The sequence below is a fragment of the Schistocerca americana genome, chromosome 1 (assembly GCF_021461395.2).
Source record: "Schistocerca americana isolate TAMUIC-IGC-003095 chromosome 1, iqSchAmer2.1, whole genome shotgun sequence".
In the NCBI taxonomy this organism is placed as follows: Eukaryota; Metazoa; Arthropoda; class Insecta; order Orthoptera; family Acrididae; genus Schistocerca; species Schistocerca americana.
In genome coordinates this window covers 1,118,728,755-1,118,742,654 of record NC_060119.1, presented here as the reverse complement: position 1 = coordinate 1,118,742,654, position 13,900 = coordinate 1,118,728,755, and the positions used below count along the sequence as shown (strand labels likewise).

Sequence of the window (13,900 nt, the reverse complement as noted above, 5' to 3'; positions counted from 1 at the left end):
TGAGCTTCAGGCAGCTCATAAATTAATAAAATGCTCATCAATGGTGAATTGCATTTGCCTTGGACAGAAGAAACTTGAAATATGTGATAAAATACACAGATTTATACAGTTAGATATATATATATATATATATATATATATCCCCCCCCCCCAAATTTCTCTCTCTCTCTCTCTCTCTCTCTCTCTCTCTCTCTCTCTCTCTCTCTCTCTCTGCATTCCCCATCCCTTGCCGAGTACAGGCCAAATATCTTCAACAGAAATCCATTCACATAAAACCATCCCTCCTGCTATTAAGCTAGAAGATAGCTTCCACTATCTTTGTGAAAGTCATTTGTGTAGTTTTCTTTGGCCTCTGTTATGATGTACAACTCAGACGTTTTCCTATACACTAGTGTTGGAAATAAACACATAAAGACAATCAATAGAAATCAGATCGTAAGATAAAAAGTAATTGTTTAACAAGCATCCCACATCTACAGTACTGCAGTCCTAATAAACCTGACAAATATTTTTGCAACCATACCAAAGTTGTAACACCAAAGAAAAATACAGAAACATCATAAAATATTTTGGCCATTCTTTCATTGGTAAATAATTTCAACTTATAACTTTCATACATATATTTCTTCTTTTATGAAGTTTATTGGTATTATTATATTATTATTATTATTATTATTATTGTTGTTGTTGTTGTTAAAATGGTGAAAATATTTGTATTACTTCTCTTTAGTACTATATATGTATATATGGTAAATCAATTAGTGCTCCAGACAGAACTATTACATAAGAAAAGAAGTAACACATTAAACATTCTGTGACTGGAAAGGATATTGTGTTTAATCTGACAAAGCTGCACATATAGTTTATTAAAATTGTACTCACACTACATTAAAAATCTGAAATGAGATGCATGCCTCTTGCACCTTTAAAAATGACAGCACAATATAATCACAAAACAGGCAACAGACTTGGTGTTATACAGTGTAATTTTCTATAACAATGTTGGAATATTATGTCACATTATTGTACAGAATCGTTAGTTGTTCACCACACAACCACAACGGTCAAATGAAGAACAAACTTTCTGTTAGAACACACAATGTATTTAACAGGGAACAGTAATTAACATTTCTATCAGTCAGTAGGAACTCGAATGTAAAAAATTATATTACATATTTGCACTATAAACATTGGTGGAATCCAACCCATAAGCACACAAATAGATAGACAATTCATATAATATTATGAGATATGGATGTCCCAATGTGCATGAAGAGAGTTTGAAGCAGGCACTTGGAACATTTATTAAAAATATTTTTTTAAGAGAATTAAGTTTCAACTATATAATATCATTTCTAATGTCTTGTGTACATCTTCCACACACAATATACATATTTATGTGTAAATAACTATATTTTTAAACATAAAAGATAGTACACATAAAGAAACAACTTTGAAAACATTTTCGAAGAGACATTGCAGTGCAGTTCTCAAAACAAAATGTATAATATGAACAATTATTTACAATCACCATTTTATTGAAACTGCACAGAATTCTAGGAATGTCAGATATGTTTCTATATTTAGATAATAATAAAGCTTCATTTGGAAATCAGAGTATTTCATATTGTCTTGTAAACTAGTTCTATCTTTAATTCCAAACACGATGGGATAATGAGAATTGAAGAAGAAATTCAATCACTAAAGTTTCAAAAGTAACAAAGTGTCTGAGTGTTTATAGCATTAAATGTATTGAACTACAATTTACAAATGTCAAAGTATCATTTAATGTTTAATGTACACAGATGGAATGAATACAAAATTTTCAGACACGTGTGTTTGAAAATTATGAGTATGCAGAATGCTATTGCTCTCCAATAACATACTTAAACAGCTAAAATAATACAGGTTGCAGTGTCAATTCTAATTATCTTACTTTTATTGCTTCTGGCATGTGTACACAGCTCAAACCAACCAGGAAGACCATGAGAAGGTTTGAATGAGAAGTGGAACATGTATCCAGACACACTGTTCACCTGACATGGAACATTCATCTTCTAACAGTATTCTTCCATCAACAAGGAGGTAGGCGCATCTCTCTTTTCACCTGTAAGTATCACAAAATACATATCAGAAGACACAAAAAAAATTCTAGGAGCTGGTATTCTGTGCACCCCTACAACGAAGTGGACATGAATCACATGAAATGCAAATATGATATTTATTTCTTAATTACTACTATTAAAATAGCTTCTAGCATTGAAATTCATCAAATGGAAATGAAGATTTGTAGGTCAGTAGGTCATACACAGATGTCTACTGTGAAACATGTTTGCTGTTTTATCAGATTAATAGTAGTCAAACGATAATTTTCTTGTTGGTTACAGAAGTCACATTGCAAAAACTGAACTCCCTCATAAAAATTTCTGAGAGGATCTTTATACGAAATTCAAATTGGCTTAATATTCCTAAAATTAACTCATGTATTAGAAAACTACTGCTGCCTCTACTAATGTCACTAACTAGCAGTATCCATGAAAATTTAAATGTGGAGAAACTATATTGCAATAGTTTTGTGCCAGCAATAAACCACAAGCATAAAAAAGACATCTTCAGCCTTCCAAGATCACAGTGTAAAATAAAAGACAGCTACAATCCATAATTTCACCATCTTACTGTGTAGGCTTTAGCAAAGTGTCAAAACATTTTGTCACTTTTACTTCATTTTATGATACTTTCCGGGACTGGATCAGACTCTGAATGTGGCTCTCCAGCAGGGATACGACTTCCTCAAATCCTGCCCTGAAATGAGACCGATCGTTCATGAAATCCTCCCCACTCCACCAAGAGTGTCTTTCCGCCGTCCACCTAACCTTTGTAACCTCTTAGTTCATCCCTATGAAATCCCCAAACCACCTTCCCTACACTCTGGCTCCTACCCCTGTAACCGCCCCCGGTGTAAAACCTGTCCCATGCACCCTCCCACCACCACCTACTCCAGTCCTGTAACCCGGAAGGTGTACACGATCAAAGGCAGAGCCACGTGTGAAAGCACCCACGTGATTTACCAACTGACCTGCCTACACTGTGAAGCTTTCTATGTGGGAATGACCAGCAACAAACTGTCCATTCACATGAATGGACACAGGTAGACAATGTTTGTTGGTAATGAGGATCACCCTGTGGCTAAACATGCCTTGGTGCACGGCCAGCACATCTTGGCACAGTGTTACACCGTCCGAGTTATCTGGATACTTCCCACTAACACCAACCTGTCAGAACTCCAGAGATGGGAACTTGCTCTTCAGTATATCCTCTCTTCTCGTTATCCGCCAGGCCTCAACCTCTGCTAATTTCAAGTTGCCGCCACTCATACCTCACCTGTCTTTCAACAACATCTTTGCCTCTTTACTTCCGCCTCGACTGACATCTCTGCCCAAACTCTTTGCCTTTACAAATGTCTGCTTGTGTCTGTGTATGTGCGGATGGATATGTGTGTGTGTGTGCGCGCGAATGTATACCTGTCCTTTTTTCCCCCTAAGGTAAGTCTTTCCGCTCCCGGGATTGGAATGACTCCTTACCCTGTCCCTTAAAACCCACATCCTTTCGTCTTTCCCTCTCCTTCCCTCTTTCCTGATGAAGCAACCGTTTGTTGCGAAAGCTTGAAATTTGTATGTATGTTTGTGTTTGTTTGTGTGTCTATCGACCTGCCTGCGCTTTTGTTTGGTAAGTCTCATCATCTTTGTTTTTAGATATATTATTTACTATGTTAGATATAACAGAAAATACTCGTAGGGGTCTTCACTGTGTTATCACCAGTGAAAGCTGGGTAGTTGTATTTGTCAGGCTACACATGAACAGTTAAGGTATATTATATTGCCAGGAAAGCCTGAAGAATTACAGTTAAGGCATATAATTACTATTTTACATTTGAGGACCAGCTAAATTTCCATTACATTTGATCTTTGTGATATCTTTCTCGTTGATGTCTTTATTATATATTTCAGCCTCAGGTCTCACAAATGATGTAACTACTGACTTTGACTTATCACCAAGCTATTAGGAGATTATTTATTATGTTATTTAGTAGCTCATCAATTGAACAGCCCCTGGAAGGTAATTACAGTGTAAACATAGTTGCACTCTGATTCTGAATCTGGCTTGTTCAGTTGCCAAGTTACAATGTAGCATATTCAAATCATCTGATGACAGCTTGGTAATAAGTCAAATTCTGGATCACAGTGCAGATATGTTTACTATTTAAGTACCTCCCCAGTACAATGTGACGTGATGGGAGTAGTAGCTGGGTATGCACGACTTCCAGCAACACAGGACATTGTAGTAAGGCAATGGTGAAAGTTGAAAATTTCTGCTGGACATGGACTCAAACCCCAATTTACCACTTCTCATGAGTGGTTGCCTTAACCACTTTAGCCACCTGGACACAGACCCTAACCGGTTCAAATTTCCAACTTATTACAAGCTGCAATGCAGCAACTCTCGTCCATTAACCCCTCTACGCACAAGTTACTGAGTCCCATAGGCGTTTGGATGATATTAGTACAATCATACTGAAACAGATATCAAGGAGTCATTACAGAAATATGTGAGAGTTCTACCAGACATGTCTGATGGAACAAACACCACTTACATATATTCTTTGTAACAACTTGAGAACATCTGAGGATGACCTGTTAATAATTCAAAACTAGCCATGGTACTATTTGTGTGATATGAGGCTGAAATATATAACAAAAACATTTTACATGTTGTTCTCTATGTTTCTGCGAGGAAGGATGCTTACTCAGTGTAAATTTCTTATTTACATCCTACACATCACAGTGCAGTATGTTAAAAACTTATTTATTCATTTGCAAAGTCAAGAATATAGTTTTCTCTGTACAAACTCGCTTAGTGAATTTACAATGAGACTTATTTAACAAATTCTGTGCAGAAAAATGAATAGTCTCGTACTGTAGATCATGATACTTAAGTGATGAAATATACTACCTTTTGGAGGTTTCCAATTCACTTAAGATTTATCATTGCAAAAGTGCATATGGAGTACACAAAATGATTACATTTACAGATCAATAGCACAAGTGGTTCTGAGGTACCAGGTATTGATCTATGCTGAAACACCCATATTAGTATATGGTGTAGCCTCCAAGGGTGGCAATGCAGATGCTGACTATGGCAACCAGTTGATCATACACATGGCAAATACCATTCTCTGATACATTATGCTGCGCCTGCTTGACCTGGTTACATTGTTATGTAGGAGTTGTTAGTTGATGAATTGCACAAGTCACTTCTCATCCTATCATATCCCACACGTCCAGAGATTCTGCTGGCCACAGAAGCTGTTGCATATCTTGAAGGGCACATTGAATTTCATGGGCAGTGTGTGTGTGTGTGTGTGTGTGTGTGTGTGTGTGTGTGTGTGTGTGTGTGTGTGTGTGAGAGATAGGTAGATAGATAGATAGATAGATAGAGAGAGAGAGAGAGAGAGAGAGAGAGAGAGAACATTATCCTGTGACACAATACTGCACCTTCCTGTTGCAAGAACGGGAAAAGAATGGACTAACAACATTTTACACATACTGAGTGCTGTCAGCATCACCTCCAGAAGCACCGAAGATGAACAACAGTTGTAGGTTATTGCATCACAGACCATAAGGACTGGGGTGGAGCCAGTGTGTCTTAGACGAATACACTCTATGAGACAGTGCTCATATGGGCAAATTACCATAACTTGCATGCAAGAAGAATCTGGTTTTGTCTCTGAAGACCACAGTGTGCTATTCCATCTCTCAAGAGATCCTGATGGCACTAGTCGAGCCATGCATGTCGGATGCTGTTGCATAAGTGGAAAATGAGCTCAAGGCGTGCATGCCCGTAGTCCTACTGCTAATAACCAGTTTGCAGCAGTCCATGTTGACACATCTGAGCTCACAATCCATCTTTTTTGTGCTAGCTGTACAGTATGTCACTGCAGCCCTTACAATATGATGACCCTGGTTGGTGTCTGTGATATGTGGATACCCAGAACCTCATCTACAGGTGCTCCCTAAGAATGCTCACATGCCCACTGACACCAGCACCACTGCACCTCTATCACAGCACTTCCAACTTCTGTGCCAATTCTCTGAAAGGACCATCCAGAAACTTTCACACTGATTAAACAAACCCACAAAATATCAAACAAGTATTATTTGAATCTTTTCTCTCTCTTCCCTTAAACCAATTCGGTAAAGGCCCCAGACCAGTGAACAAAATTCAAGAAACAGTTGAACAAGGGTTTTGTAAGCAACATTTTAATGCATGAATTTTACATTATTAGGATACTTCCAAGAAATTTAAGTCTGGCATCTGCTAACAACTTCGTCACAGGTGGCAGAGTAGCAGATAGAAGTATGAGTCACTCTCTTGCCTCCCAAGTTGGGAAAATTCACCCTAAAAGCACGAGGATGAAGAAGACAATGGAAACCTCTGCATTAAAGGTACATAATGTGGATTCACAGGGCATGTGATGTGTAACTGAAAAAGTGTCTTGATGACTTCTCCATTGGCAAAAGATTCCAGATTTTCCCCCATTTGGATCTCTGAGAATGGACTGCCAAGAGAGAGGTAACCATGATAAAATGAGGGAATAACCAACAAAAGGGTATCACTCTACCAGTCAGAGCACGGAACGTCAGAAGTCTGAACATGACAGGGAAGCTAGAACATCTGATAAAGGAAATGCTTAGTCTTGATCTAGATATTGTGGGGGTCAATTAAATGAAATGGAAGAAAGATATAGATTGCTGGTCAGATGAATATTGGGTAATATCAACAGCAGCAGAAAATGGTCTAACAGAAGTAGGATTCATTATGAATAGCAAGGTAGGTCAGATAGTTACTGTGAATCCAGGAGGATTAATGTGGAAAGAAGTGCAGTACTGAAGTACTAGGGAACGATGTGTTTGAACTTCTGTCTCTATATGATATGATAATGAATATCACAGAAGACAGCTCAGTTGAAGATCAATGGACATTTCTAAAAGGGCAATCACACAAATTGGACAGGCAAAAATAGATACAAGGAAGGTAACTGTGAAGAAAGCTTGGGTAACAGGAGAAATGCTTCTACTGATCAACTAAAGAAAGAAGTACAAAAATGTTCAGGGAGATACAGGAACACAATAGTGTAAGTCACTTAGGAATGAAAGAAATAGGAAATGCACAAAAGCTACGGTGAAATGGCTGCAGGGCAAAAACAAAAAATCTAAAAAGAAATTATTGTTGGAAGGACTGATTCAGCATACAGAAAAGTCAAGACAACATTGGTTGAAATTAAAAGCAAGGGTGGCAACTTTAAGAGTGCAATGGGAATTTCACTGTTAAATGCAAGGAAGAGAGTAGATAGATGGAAAGAGTGAACTGAAGGTTTGTACAAGGAGGAGGTCATTTCTGATGACCTGACACAAGTTGACATGGGAATCAATATGGAAGACATACGGATCCAGTATTAGAGAGAGAATTTAACCAAGCTTAGGACGACTTAGTTTGAAATAAGATAGAAGGGACAGTCAGCATTCATTCAAAATTTCTAAAATTGTTGGGACAAAATGGCAACTAAATGACGATTCAGGTTGGTGTGTAGAATCTACGAGACTATGGATATACCATCAGACTTTTGTAAAAACATCATTTACAGAATTCTGAAAACATTAAGAGTATTTAAGTGTGAGAACTATTGCACAATGAGTTTAACAATTCCTGCATCCAAGCTGCTGAAAAGAATAATATACAGGTGAATAGGAAAAATTGAAGATCTGCTACATGATAATCAGTTTGGCTTTAGGTAAGATAACATGATAGAGAGGCATTTCTGGGCTTCATAATGGAAGTTTGACTTAAGAAAAACAAAGACACTTTCATGGAATTTGTCAACCTACAAAAAGTGTTACACAGTATAAAATGGTGCAAGATTTTCGAAATTCTGAGAAAAATAGGAAAGAGCGACAAGCAAAGTTGGGTAATATACAGCAAGTACAAGAATCCACAGAGAAAATTAAGAATGGAAGACCTAGAACAAAGAGCTTGGAATAAAAAGGTGTAAGACAGGAATGCAACTTTTCTACCGTACTGTTCAATCCATGCATGAAAGAAACAATGATGAAAATCAGACAAAGGTTCAGGGGTAGGATTAAAATTCAGGGTGAAAAGATATCAATGATAACATTTGCTGATGACATGTCATCCTCAGTGAAAGTGAAGAAGAATTACAGGACCTGTTGAATAGAATGAACAGCCTAACAAGTACACAGTATGAACTGAAGATAAGCCTTAAAGACAAAAGTAATGAGAAGTAGTAGGAATGAGAATATCAAGTTTAACATCAAAACGGGTGACAACAAAGTAGACGATCTTAAGGAATTCTGTTACCCTGGAAGCAAACTAACAAATTACACACAAAGCATGCACAACAAGCAGACTAACACTGAATAAAGGGCATTCTTGACCAAAAGAAATCTATGAGTAACAAATGTAGGATTTAATTTGAGGAAAAAATTTCTGAGAATGTGCATTTGGAAGACAGCATCATGTGCTAGTGAATCATGGATTGTGGGAAAATCAGAAAAGAAGAGAAACTAAGCATTTCAGATCTGGTCTACAAAATTATGCTGAAAATTATATGATATGGACTGACAAGATAAAAAGTAAGAAGGTTATATTGGAATGCAGGTGTTCTCAGAAAATTTCATTGATGAAATCTTCTTGGGTTACCACCTAAGTTGTGGTGTTTTGTTTTCGTAACTTTTTTTGAAAGTTACATTGTCTGAAAGTGAAGTGTTTGGTTCATGTCCAGTTCATTCCTTTATAACTGCTGGACTGCAGTCTCCTCTGCTGAGGTCAAATGGGTGGATCAATCACATGCCTCTGGAGGAGACATTGCGGCCAGGGCCAGGGAGGGGGGGGGGGGGGGGCGGCATGCATGTGGCAGGGTGGATATTGTCTGGACATTGGGTCCTCCTACTGCCTGTCTATTCTGCCCACTACTTCTGCCACTTTCACATCAGAGCATCCCGGCCACATTTTTGCTAATGCCACATCCCATGCAGAGGTCAGATGGAAACCGCTGTCCTGGTTGACATGATCATTATATACTCTTATTTGTTCTGCCTCATTGACGAACGAATCACAGAACCTTTGGCAAGGTACAGCACTTTTGTCTGTTCGAAAACAAACATGTGTCCATTGATTCTGTGCTCTAACAATGCAGACTTTTAGGTTTGGCCAAAGTGAATACTTCCCACTTTTTTTTGAACAGTGCGGTGAGATGCACACTATGTCTGACCAATGTCCTGCCTGTGATACTCACAAGTTATGCCCCAGATGCCAAGTGCCTGTAAGCCCTAGTTGGTCTTTGACTGACACAAATAAATTCTAAATTTTGACCACCAAGCAAAAAACTGGTTTTTATACTGTACTTCTCCATTATCCTGGCAATCTTGGCTGTGGGCAACAATGCATATGGATGGAATGCCATACACTTGGCTTCTTCTTGGGATTGTTATCTTTCTTCCTTTTCCTTGGCTGGAGAGTGTGTTTCATTTTTGTTTCCGAGTAGGCATTCTTGTGAAAGGTTTCGCGGAGATGCTGTAACTTGGTAGACAGACTTCCCTTGTTGCATATGGCTCGCTGCCACACGTACCGGGCTGGTGAGCAAAGATGTGTGCTGCACTGGATGGTGGTAGCTATTGACATTTAGGTACAGGACTGTGTGTGTTTTCTTCCCGCAGGCAAAATGTCCCATACATGCCTTCATGGTTGTTCTGTATCAGAATGTGTAGGAATGGTAGGCATCCTTTTCCTTCCACTTCTTTGGTGTTGCGTGTACTGTTAAAATGGCACAAGAATTCTAATAGGTTTTCTTCACCATGTGACAAAACCCTGAATGTTACAGAAACATCTCTGTAAAATATCAGTGGTTTCAGCTGTGTGGTTTTGAGAGCTGTTTCCTAGAAGTGTTCCACATACACACTGGCAATGCCTGGCACCAGAAGGTAACACATGGTGACTCCATCCATCTGTTTGTAGAACTTCTGACTACATTGGGAGAACAACACACATGGTCATGTTTGTTTCACTCATGGAAGAGCAACACTGAAATGAAAACTTGATCTGGCAGAAAGCTGAGTATAGACATAAATTATCCTTAAAAAGTTTGAAGAACCCAAATTAAGTGAGAAGTCAAGAAATATTTTACCACATCCTACGTATCCTTAACGACTGCAAAGAGAAAATGAGACTAATTACAGTGTGCAGATAGGCTTTTTTGTAATAATTCTTCCAGAATTCCACACATAAATGAAATGGAAAGAATCCCTGCTATTTGGTACAATGGGTTGTGTGCTCTGCCATGCACTTCATGTTAGTTTCAGAATATGGATATAGATATAGATAAATTCACATTACTATGCTGTCAATTCATAGCCACACTCAAGACCAAATCAGAAAGCAGGTTCATCAATATAAAGTACAACACTTAGCACTGAAAGCACATTTAATACAAACATTAACATAAAGTTACAACAGAACATAACTTGTGGACAGAGACTACTGATATTTACACAGGCATTATATGCAAAAGAACTTTTGAGAACCTTTTATAAATGATAAATATGTCATAAGAAATAATTGCTGGTGGTTAAGTCTGAACTGGCAACCTGCAGCATGCCAGTAAAGCCAACTACCACTTTACACTGTATACAACACATCTCACAGTATTGCTCCCTCTCCTGCAGTATCAGTGAGCTGCTGTTTTAGAAGTTCTCATTGCAACCAACTACAGCACCCTGGATCTAGATCTTGTCAATGGTTCTCTGCATCGCAACACTGGTGGATCCTCAAATTCTGGTCGTGTTATCACGCCCTCTTCACTATGAAGAGCATGAAAGGTAACCACTCCCCTTGAAGTTTCTTGATCATCAAGTGGATCTTCAGTCTTCTTTAACAAGAAGTCTCCACCATCATCCTATGTCTCAGGAGTGAAGGAGGACACGAATGACACTTGGCACCTTTGTCTTCTCGATGAAGGCTCATAATCCTCGACTTCAAAAGTGACATCCAACAAGTGCCAGGATACAATATGAACAAATGTAGCACTTTAGTAACTTTCCTATTAATCCCACTTTCCGTGCAGGTGTAAAAATATGTACCACATCACCCAAACTGTATCTCACTAGCCGGTTCTAGGCTTGCACTGCTCCTGGTCTTTCTCCTTGCCATCCAGGATTCATGTGGGAGCCAGCTGTCTTGCTTCTTCAGTCCCGTTTATGAGATGGTTTACACAGTTTTCCTCAGTATCATCGAAGTGAAAGGGGAATAGTGTATTCATTGTTGTTTCAGCCTCATGAGCAGGAAGTACAGTGAGAAGCAGAAAGTGTCTAGTTTTGCTGTGCTGTAGGTGAATGCTACAACAGACAGTACTGTATCTACATCTACATCTACATCTACATTTATACTCCGCAAGCCACCCAACGGTGTGTGGTGGAGGGCACTTTACATGCCACTGTCATTACCTCCCTTTCCTGTTCCAGTCGCGTATGGTTCGCGGGAAGAACGACTGTCTGAAAGCCTCCGTGCGCGCTCAAATCTCTCTAATTTTACATTTGTGGTCTACTCGGGAGGTATAAGTAGGGGGTAGCAATATATTCGATACCTCATCCAGAAACGCACCCTCTCGAAACCTGGCAAGCAAGCTACACCGTGATGCAGAGCGCCTCTCTTGCAGAGTCTGCCACTTGAGTTTGTTAAACATCTCCGTAACGCTATCACGGTTACCAAATAACCCTGTTACGAAACGCACTGCTCTTCTTTGGATCTTCTCTATCTCCTCCGTCAACCCGATCTGGTACGGATCCCACACTGATGAGCAATACCCAAGTATAGGTCGAACGAGTGTTTTGTAAGCCACCTCCTTTGTTGATGGACTACATTTTCTAAGGACTCTCCCAATGAATCTCAACCTGGTACCCACCTTACCAACAATTAATTTTATATGATCATTCCACTTCAAATCGTTCCGCACGCGTACTCCCAGATATTTTACAGAAGTAACTGCTACCAGTGTTTGATCCGCTATCATATAATCATACAATAAAGGATCCTTCTTTCTATGTATTCGCAATATGTCTCTGTTTGACATAAACATACACCAGGACCCTGTCTACCAATATTTGATTAAAGAATTCTGCAGGACCATTCATCTGTAGGTGGCAGGCAGTTGTTACCTTGTGGTTGATGTTGCAACATGAAATTACCTCTGATACTAGTCTCAACTGGAAAACTTTTCCACAATCAGAACTGGTCACAGTGAATGCTCCATGCTTCAAAATGATATCTTACACAAGGAACCTTACAATTTCCGGAGTTTCGGCATTCATCACAAGTTTGGGGAAAGTGTAGTGAACATCCCAATTTGGTGGAATGTTCCTGCTACAGGTGTAATTGGTACCAGAAGGCCCAGATGTAATTTTGGCATGTTCTCCTGTCACTGGCATGTGCTTCTGTCAGTGGTTCACACAGTATCTAACAAACTGGCAGTCTGTGCCTGATTCTGTCTAGAGTCTTCATGAGTCCCAGGTGACCAGATGTTGGAATTTTGTGGGAAAACTTTAGCATAGCCAACTATAGTTGAGCTGGGATGACAAGCAACTATTTCCACCCCCGTGTATCACAGTTTCTCTTATAAATATCCACAGATTGGGGGTATAATGGTTAGTGTTACTGTTTCTTGTTCGTAGGGACCCAGGTTCGATTTCTGGTCAGCCTGGAGATTTTCTTCATTTGGGTATTGGGTGTCTGTGTTGTCCTAATCATTTCATCTTATCTTCATTGATGTTCAAATCGCCATAGAGGCATCAAATGAAAAGATTTGCACCAGGCAGCCAAGCAACCCTAGACAGGGTGTGCCAGCCAATAATACCATACTATAATTGCTTTTGCCCTTATTAAATGTTCCATTCATTAACTGGAGTTCTGTTTTGGTCAGTACCTCATTCTTTAAGGCCTGCATGGTTTTCAGCAAGCCTTGATCTTCCTTGTGTTCAATAGCAATATCAGTTAATGCAACAATGACTGAAATTCAATTTGTGCTGTTGTGTTCTGCCACAGGATTCCTTTAAAGCCAATCTGTGTCCTTGTATTTGGGAACTTTTTGATGACCCAAACAACTACAAGGCACTCTTTCTCAGTTTAGTTCCTCTTGGACTTGTAGAGTACTCTGGAAGCATAAGCTATCGTCCTTTTTAGGCCATCCCTGAATTTGTACTATAACTGCACCAATCCTATAATGGCTAGCATTGGTGTGAATTACTGTCTTAGTATTCTAATCATAAATGCTAGGGTTGAATAAGATGTTAGTGCCACCTTAAGGATATGGAAAGACCTTTCTTATACTTTGTTCCACGGATATTTGGTGTCTCCCTGCAGTAGCTCTGGCAAGGGTCGTGCCTTAGTACATAACTCTTATGAATTGCCAGCAATAGAACATTTTGGTAAATTTCTCACATCAAGAACATTCCAAGGAGTCAGAAAATCTGTGACTGCTCTTATTTTCACTGGATCAGGATAGACTCAGTCACCACGCACCAGGTGCGCCAAGATGCTTCATCAGCAAAGAAGCACTTTCCGGTACAGGTGGAGACCTGCAGTCTGAATGCATTTCAACATGGTTGTCAAGCAGCTTAAACATCCTCCTCGCTAATGACCTTCTGGTCACTACTGTGGTGGTAGATTGTTTAATGGCTTCAAGAAATAGTGTAACTTACTGAGAAACAGATCCAAAAATATCCTGACATTTCTTTTCTATGTCCTGCGTGGCAGCAGCAGTGTTTTAGTAATTTTA

At 39.1% G+C, this 13,900-nt stretch overlaps 1 protein-coding gene across 2 annotated transcripts in view; it reads right to left on the bottom strand.

Moving 5' to 3' along the window:
* Nucleotides 1–830: 830 nt before the first annotated feature.
* LOC124550957 (protein kinase C, brain isozyme) overlaps nucleotides 831–13,900 on the bottom strand; it is a 133,915-nt gene continuing 120,845 nt past the window's right edge. For both annotated transcript variants that reach the window (XM_047125776.1, XM_047125785.1), the window contains exon 13: nucleotides 831–2,107. The gene's annotated coding sequence lies outside the window, so the exon portion shown is untranslated. The remainder of the gene's footprint in view (nucleotides 2,108–13,900) is intronic.